General features: G+C 40.0%; 1 non-coding gene across 1 annotated transcript; it reads right to left on the bottom strand.

Annotated features, from left to right (window-relative positions):
* Nucleotides 1-5,946: 5,946 nt before the first annotated feature.
* LOC121210457 (small nucleolar RNA R71) lies at nt 5,947-6,053 on the bottom strand. The gene has a single exon (XR_005905574.1). It is a non-coding gene; the product is annotated as a small nucleolar RNA R71 (small nucleolar RNA).
* Between the last annotated feature and the right edge of the window lie 1,613 nt (nt 6,054-7,666).

Below are 7,666 nucleotides of genomic sequence, written 5' to 3'. Positions count from 1 at the left end.
CCGTGTGGAGGACATGGCCTCTGGCTACATGCGTGTGCCTTGGACGTGTACCCCTTATTAGATGCTAACGTCAAAAATAGAATGTCAAGGTTTTTAGACACATGCGTGTCATGGCCATGTGAGGGACACGAGCAATGGACATGGGCGTGTGTCAGGCCGTGTGAAAACCCCTATAGGTTTGAATTTAGAATTTAATTCACACGGGCATGGGACACGGGCGTGTCCTAGAAGCATAGGCCATGTGTTTCCCACTGGCCATCAGCACAGCCATGTTATAATGACCACACGGGCGTGTTCCTTTTCCATACGAGTGTGTGCCATGTTTCAAGGGTCATTTTTATTAAGTCGATTTAAGGACCTGAGTTGGTTCCAAATGGCTTCCAGTGAATGTTTGAGGCCTCACAGGCCCATATTAAGGAAATTTAATAAGGTTCAAAAAAGGTTTTAAATTTGATCAAGTCTTTGTGACTTGGAAACGTTTAAATGCATGTGTTTAAGTTTAGTAACGCCTCGTATTCCATCCTAACATAGGGCACGGGTGTGGGGTGTTACATTTAGTGGTATCAGATCTATGGTTTAGTCAATTCTAGGACTATCCTAGCGAGTACGAGTTTAGCTATACATGACATAACTGTATATTGATAGTGTGACGACTCCTGACGAGATGAATTGTGTTTTTATTTATATAGTATATGGATCCTGACGTAGCTACGGCAGATGATGTGGAGAGTAATGCGCTGACTCTCGCTAAAGGGACGGCACCAGTAGATAGTGGACCCGTAACACTAAGTCAGGGCAGAGGGGCTAGAGAAGCTTACCTCTACATGATGGACGCTTGGTACACAGAGTTCGTTTGTGCGAATCCGAACATTCCAGCTCCCCCACCTCCTCTGAATCCTCAGTATGCCCCGGTAGCTCTGCAAGGAGCAGATATGGTTAGGAGGGAGAAACCCCTAGTAGATAAAACACGAAAGAAAGGGGCGAGAAATTTCAGGCTAATATTGATGATGACCCAGAAAGAGCAGAGTTCTGGTTGGAAAATACAATTAGGGTATTTGATGAGCTATTGTACACACCTGAGGAGTGTGTGAATATCGTAGTGTCACTTCTACAAGACTCGACCTACCAATAGTTGAATACTCTCGTGTCCGTTGCACTGAGAGAGAGGGTAACTTGGGAATTCATAAATTAGCCAGAGGTTTATAGACCGAAAAATGAAAGAATTTTTAGAATTGAAGCAAGGCCATAGGATGGTGAGGAGTATGAGCATGAGTTTGTGAGACTTAGCAAATATGCACGGGAGTGCGTATCTACAGAAGCCATCATGTGTAAGAGGTTTGAAGATGGTTTGAATGAAGATATTCGTCTATTAGTTGGCATATTAGAATTGAGGGAATTTGTAATGCTCGTGGAGAGAGCATGTAAGGCTGAGGAATCGGCCAAAGAGAAGAGAAAATCTGACATCGAGTCCTGAGACTTAAGGAAAAGACAGATGGGGAAATCACAGCAGACCTCATCTAAGAGGTCGAGAGATTTTCCTACCAGATCAAATGCATCAGTGAGGTTCTCGAGGAAGAGCAAGAACAAATAGCACACGACGTCTAAAGCTCATATCACTTCTATCGCTAGTGTTGGTAGTGCTCGGCCAAATAGACCAGAGTGTTCACAATGTGGTAGGCATCATTTCAGTGAGTGCCGAGGGAATGAGAGGGGTTGCTTCAAATGTGGATCACTAGACCACTTCATCAGGAACTATCCGAAATTAGATGAAAAAGGGAAAAAGAAAGATATGAGGGCGAATAATGCTCCTTCGAGGGGTAGACCATAGAAGAACCTGGGTAGTGGGGCTAGCAGTAGAGGTGCTCCTAGAGATTCAGCTATGAGGTCCGAGGGCTGAGCGCCTGCAAGAACTTATGCCATTCGCACTCACGAATAGGCATCTTCACCAGATGTCATTACGAGCACTTTTTCTCTTCACGATATTTCTATTGTTGCTTTAATTGGCCCGAGGTCTACCCATTCTTATGTTTGCATAAAACTAGTACCCAATATGAATATGCCAATCGAACCTACTGAATTTGCAGTAAAAGTGTCTAACCCGTTAGGCAAGCATGTGTTAGTTGACCAAGTATGTAGAAATTGTCCCTTGACAATTAAGGGTCATAGTTTTCCGACTAACCTCATGTTGTTGCTGTTTCATGTATTCAATGTAATCCTTGGAATGGATTGGTTAACTTCTCATAGTGTTATAGTGGACTGTGGAAGGAAATCTATTGAGTTGAAATGTGAAGATGAGAATGTTCTTCTTGTTGAACCAGATGAATTGGATAACTCACTTGTAGTGATATCGTCTATGACTGCGGAGAGATATTTGAGAAAATGGTGTAAAGCTTATCTAGCTTTTGTATTAAACACTCAAGTGTCTAAATTAAAGATTGAATCGGTGCCAGCGGTATGTGAGTTTACAGATGTGTTTCCAGAGGAATTACTTGGACTACCTCTAGTGAGGGAAGTTGAATTTGGAATTGAGTTAGTCCCTAGTATGTTACCCATCTCGATTGCTTCGTATAGGATGGCTCCTGCGGAGTTAAAGGACTTGAAGGTTCAACTACAAGATTTAACTCACAAGGGATTTGAGAGACCGGGTTTTTCTCCGTGGGGTGCCCCAGTGCTATTTGTGAAGAAAAAAGATGGATCGATGAGATTGTGCATAAACTACTGGTAGCTTAACAAAGTGACTATGAAGATCAAGTATCCCTTGCCAAGGATCGATGATTTGTTCGATCAGTTGAAGGGAGCCACCATGTTTTCTAAGATTGACTTAAGGTCTGGCTACTACCAGCTAAGGGTTAAGGAGTAAGATGTACCGAAAACTACGTTTAGGACGAGGTATGGGCACTATGAGTTTCTTGTTATGCCATTTGATTTAACAAATGCCCCTGTGGTATTTATGGATTTAATGAACTGTATTTTCTAACCGTACTTAGATAATTTTGTCGTCGTTTTTATCGATGACATATTGATTTATTCGCGTGATGAGAGCAAGCACGCGGAGTATATGAGGACAGTTCTACGAACCTTGAGAGATAAACATGTATACACCAAGTTCAGTAAGAGCAAATTTTGGCTACGAGAGGTCAGATTCTTGGGACACATTATGTCGGGTGACGGGATCAGAGTTGACGCGAGTAAGATCTGGACTATCATTGAGTGGAAACAGTCGAGGAATGCGTTAGAGGTTCGAAGCTTTCTGGGCTTAGCTAGGTACTACAGACGATTTGTTAAAGGATTCTTGATGATAGCTACTCTGATGACAAGGTTGTTACAGAGGGATGTCAAGTTTGAATGGACAGAGAAGTGCCAATAGAGTTTCGAGAAACTAAAGGCTTTGTTGATTGAAGCCCTAGTTTTAGAGCCATCGAAATCGAGAAAAGAGTTTGTCGTGTATAGTGATGCATCCCTGAATGGATTAGGGTGTGTGCTTATACAAGAAGGGAAAGTAATAGCCTATGCCTCGAGACAACTAAAGCTACATCAGAAGAAATACCCGAATCATGATTTGGAGTTAGCAGCCATCATGTTCGCGTTAAAAATTTGAAGACACCATTTGTATGGCGAGAGGTTCCGAGTGTTCACTGACCATAAAAGCCTCAAGTATTTGATGACTCAGAAAGAGTTGACGGCAACGAAGGTGGCTAGAGTTGATAAAGGATTACGATTTGGTGATTGACTACCATCACTAAAAGGCTAATATAGTAGCCAATGCATTGAGTAGGAAATCATTGTTCACCTTAAGGGCTATGAATACTCAGTTGATGAGAGCAAGACCTACGTTCCTTCAAGAGATATGTGAGGCTCAGTGATAAACCGTAATTTATACATATTTCTATCCCATGCTTAGCACGTTTTATGGATGATTTTTTCGTAAAATTGGTGAATTCGATGCTCCTAATGCCTTAATTTCATGTTTTATACTTAGGAGAGCATAGGAGAGTGAAAGGAAAGAGAAACGGGCCAAAAACGGAGAAAATGGGCCAATGTACGAAATTAACATGGCTTGGACTCCTCACACGGGCAGACCACACGGCCATGTCAATTTGGCAGAATCGAAGCACGACTCACATGGGTAGACAACACGCCTGTGCCTATTTAACAGGTTTGACCAGAGCCTGAAGTAATCGCACACGGCGTGTCCCTGCCGAGCCCAAGTTTAGTCCAATTCAGAAAAGACCAATTTTGAGGGCTCTTAGGAATTCCAAAGCCTATAAATACACCCTAAAGGAAGAGTAAAAGGGGACACATAGAGAGGGAAGTAGGGAACTACTCAAGGAAAGTCGATTGATCCATCTCAGAAGCTGGATTCATCATTAAGATTGAATATCTCCCCTCAATTTCCCTTCAGGAGTTTTGGGTTTTTTTCTTTATGTTTTGTATTCATTATTCTTCTGAGATGTTTACCTTTTTAGTTATGAACTAAATCCCCTAACTACCTGAGGGGAATGAAACCTAAGATAGATCTTGTTATTATTATCTAAATTGTATGATAAATATTTGACTTGTTCTTAATTATGTGTTCTTAATTCTTGTTTTGATATTCCGGGATATTGATTCAAGTTAAGCTCTTATTTAGAGGAGGAATAGACCCTGTCTAAGAGTACATTTGTAATAATTAAGCAGAGTTGGTTGCGTGCCTAGAGATAGGGTGACAAGATTTTGCCGGATTAGGTGAAACCTAATAAGGGGATCCATAGACAGAGTTAATGCAACCCTAGGGAGTTAATTAGAAAGAGATTTCAATTATTCAACCTAGGCTTAGACGTTGTTAGTCTCGAGAGAGATAATAATATAACTTAGCGATTTCTACAGATCAAGTCAAATGAATAAATCGTCTGATTTAGAGTCAAATAACAAGTGAAGTCTAGGTGGATTTTTCCTTAGGTATTGTCCTAATTCAATCGTTTTTCCAAAAGTAATTCCCCAATTCTATTTTCTATGATTTCTTAGTTTAGTTAATTAGTTAGTTAAAACAAACCCCATTATTCTTAGGCTAGATAATAAAAAGGCAGTCATTACTAGTACTTTTAGTTCTTTTGGGTTCGACAATCCGGTCTTGCTAAACTATACTACTGTTCGATAGGTACACTTGCCTTCATCGTGATAATAGTTAGTTTCAAGAACGACTCATTATAAATATTTAAAACCTATCACGAATATCACGTATCAAGTTTTTGGCGCCGTTGTCGGGGAACTAAGATATTAGGAACACTAGATTTTTATTACTTTAGCCATTTACTTTTACTGCAATTTAAATTTATTTCTAATTTTTATAACTAGTTCTTCTTTTTCCCTTTTTCTGGCAGGTTATTATAGTTAATGACAAGAAGAAACCCGTCAGGACCATTGCTTTTTGATAGTGAGATCGATCGCACAGTTTGCACAAACCAAAGAGAAATAAGGCGAAGCTTAAGATACACAGAGAATGATCCAAGAGGACAATATTCAAACCCCAACCGAGGAGATGGGTGAAAACCAAGAAAATCCGCTACCTCTTTCGATTGTTGTTAATCAGAATCCTGCTCTACGCACTATGTATGATTATGCTAAACCCAATTTAATAGGAACTGAATCAAGTATAGTTAGACCTGCTATTACTGCAAATAATTTTGAACTGAAACCTAACACAATTCAAATGATACAACAGTTTGTTCAGTTTGATGGTTTGCAGGATGAGGGTCCCAACGCTCACTTGTCAAATTCCTAGAATTTTGCGATACATTTTTAATCAATGGTGTTTCTGATGATGCCATACATCTTCGATTGTTTCCTTTTTCATTAAGGAACAAAGCTAAACAGTGGTTGAACTCGTTATCACGAGGGTCAATTACTACTTGGGAATAAATGACCGAAAAGTTTTTACTAAAATATTTTCTGCCGGTTAAAATAGCTAAATTACGTAATAATATCTCTTATTTTGTGCAGATGGATTTAGAAACACTCTACGATGTATGGGAGAGATTCAAGGACCTTTTGAGAATGTGCCCTCACCATGGGTTACCGCTTTGGCTACAAGTTCAAACACTCCATATTGGCCTGAATCCTTCGACTTGGTAGATGATTGATGTAGCCGCTGGAGGAAGTATCAATAATAAGACACCTGAGGTGGCTTACGAATTTATTGAGCAGATGTCACTGAATAACTATCAGTGGCAAGTTATGAGAACAAAGCCGATGAAAACAGCCGGTGTTTTCAACCTCGACGCGGTTACTATGCTATCTAACCAAGTAGAACTCTTAAATAAAAAAATTGACGGTTTGTGTGGTTCTACTCAGGTACATCTAGTGATGAGGTGCGATTCGAATGGAGGAGGAGCATACACAGAATATCAAACCTTCAACCTTAGCATCGATGAGGAACAAGTCCAATATATGGGTAACAATAACTCTAGATCCCAAAATAACCCATATAGTAATCATTTATAATGCACGTTGGAGGAACCATTCCAATTTCTCGTGGGGCGGTCAAGGAAATCAAAGGCCACAACATCTTTCGGGCTTTCAACAACCACCTTACCAGCAAGAAAAGAAGCCGAACCTTGAGGAGATGCTAACCAAATTCATCTCGGTGTCAGAGACCCATTTTCAAAATACCGAGACAACACTTAAGAATCAGCAAGCATCGATCCAAGGGCTTGAAACTCAGATTGGACAGCTTGCCAAGTTGATTTCTGAATGACCACAAGGTAGCTTTCCAAGCAACACAGAATCTAACCTAAGGGAGCAACTCAACGCGATTACTAGTCAAGATGAGGAAGGGTTAGTCACACTTGAACCAGAACCGAGGCAAAAAACTGAGATAAGAAAAGGCAAAGGTGAGTTAGACCACAATGAGCAGAAACTGATAAGTACAGAATACAAACCTCGTGTGTCATACCCTAATGTGACAAGGAAAGACCGCTCAGATGAACAATTTGGTAAATTCCTTAAACTCTTAAAAAAATTACATATTAACTTACCGTTTATTGAAGCTTTATCGCAGATGCCAAACGCAATGAAATTTTTAAAGGAGCTTTTAGCAAATAAGCGGAAGTTGGACGAGGATTCGCATGTGAAGCTAAAGGCAGTTTGCTCAGCTATTCTCCAGAATAAACTACCCAAAAAACTAAAAGATCCAGGGATTTTACTATTCCTTGCTTAATTGGTAGTTTAGATGTTAATAATGCATTAGTTGATTTAGGGGCTAGTATTAACGTCATGCCTTACAAAATTTTAAACAACTACGCATTGGGAAACCCAAACAGACTAGGATGAGCATTCAATTAGCGGATAAAACTATAAGATTTCCTAGGGGTATTATTGAAGATGTGCTATTTAAAATCAATAAATTTATAATTCCCATTGACTTCATTGTTCTAGACATAGAGGAGGATAGCAACACTCCTTTGATTTTAGGAAGGCCCTTTTTAGCTACTGCTAAATTGATTATTGATGTTGGTATAGGTGAGCTCACACTTCGTGTGGGAGACAAAACAATCACCCTTCAAGCTTGCAATTTTGGCAACACTTCAAAAATTGAAGGCGATTGTCTAAACCACTCTACTAAAACTGACAATATAGTGCAACCTACTTTGCAAGAAATGAGTTTGAAGGAAGTACATGAGCCATTTTC

The sequence above is a fragment of the Gossypium hirsutum genome, chromosome A11 (genome assembly GCF_007990345.1).
Source record: "Gossypium hirsutum isolate 1008001.06 chromosome A11, Gossypium_hirsutum_v2.1, whole genome shotgun sequence".
Classification (NCBI taxonomy): Eukaryota; Viridiplantae; Streptophyta; class Magnoliopsida; order Malvales; family Malvaceae; genus Gossypium; species Gossypium hirsutum.
Note: the sequence above shows the minus strand (reverse complement) of the source record. Positions and strands in the feature narration are given on the sequence as shown.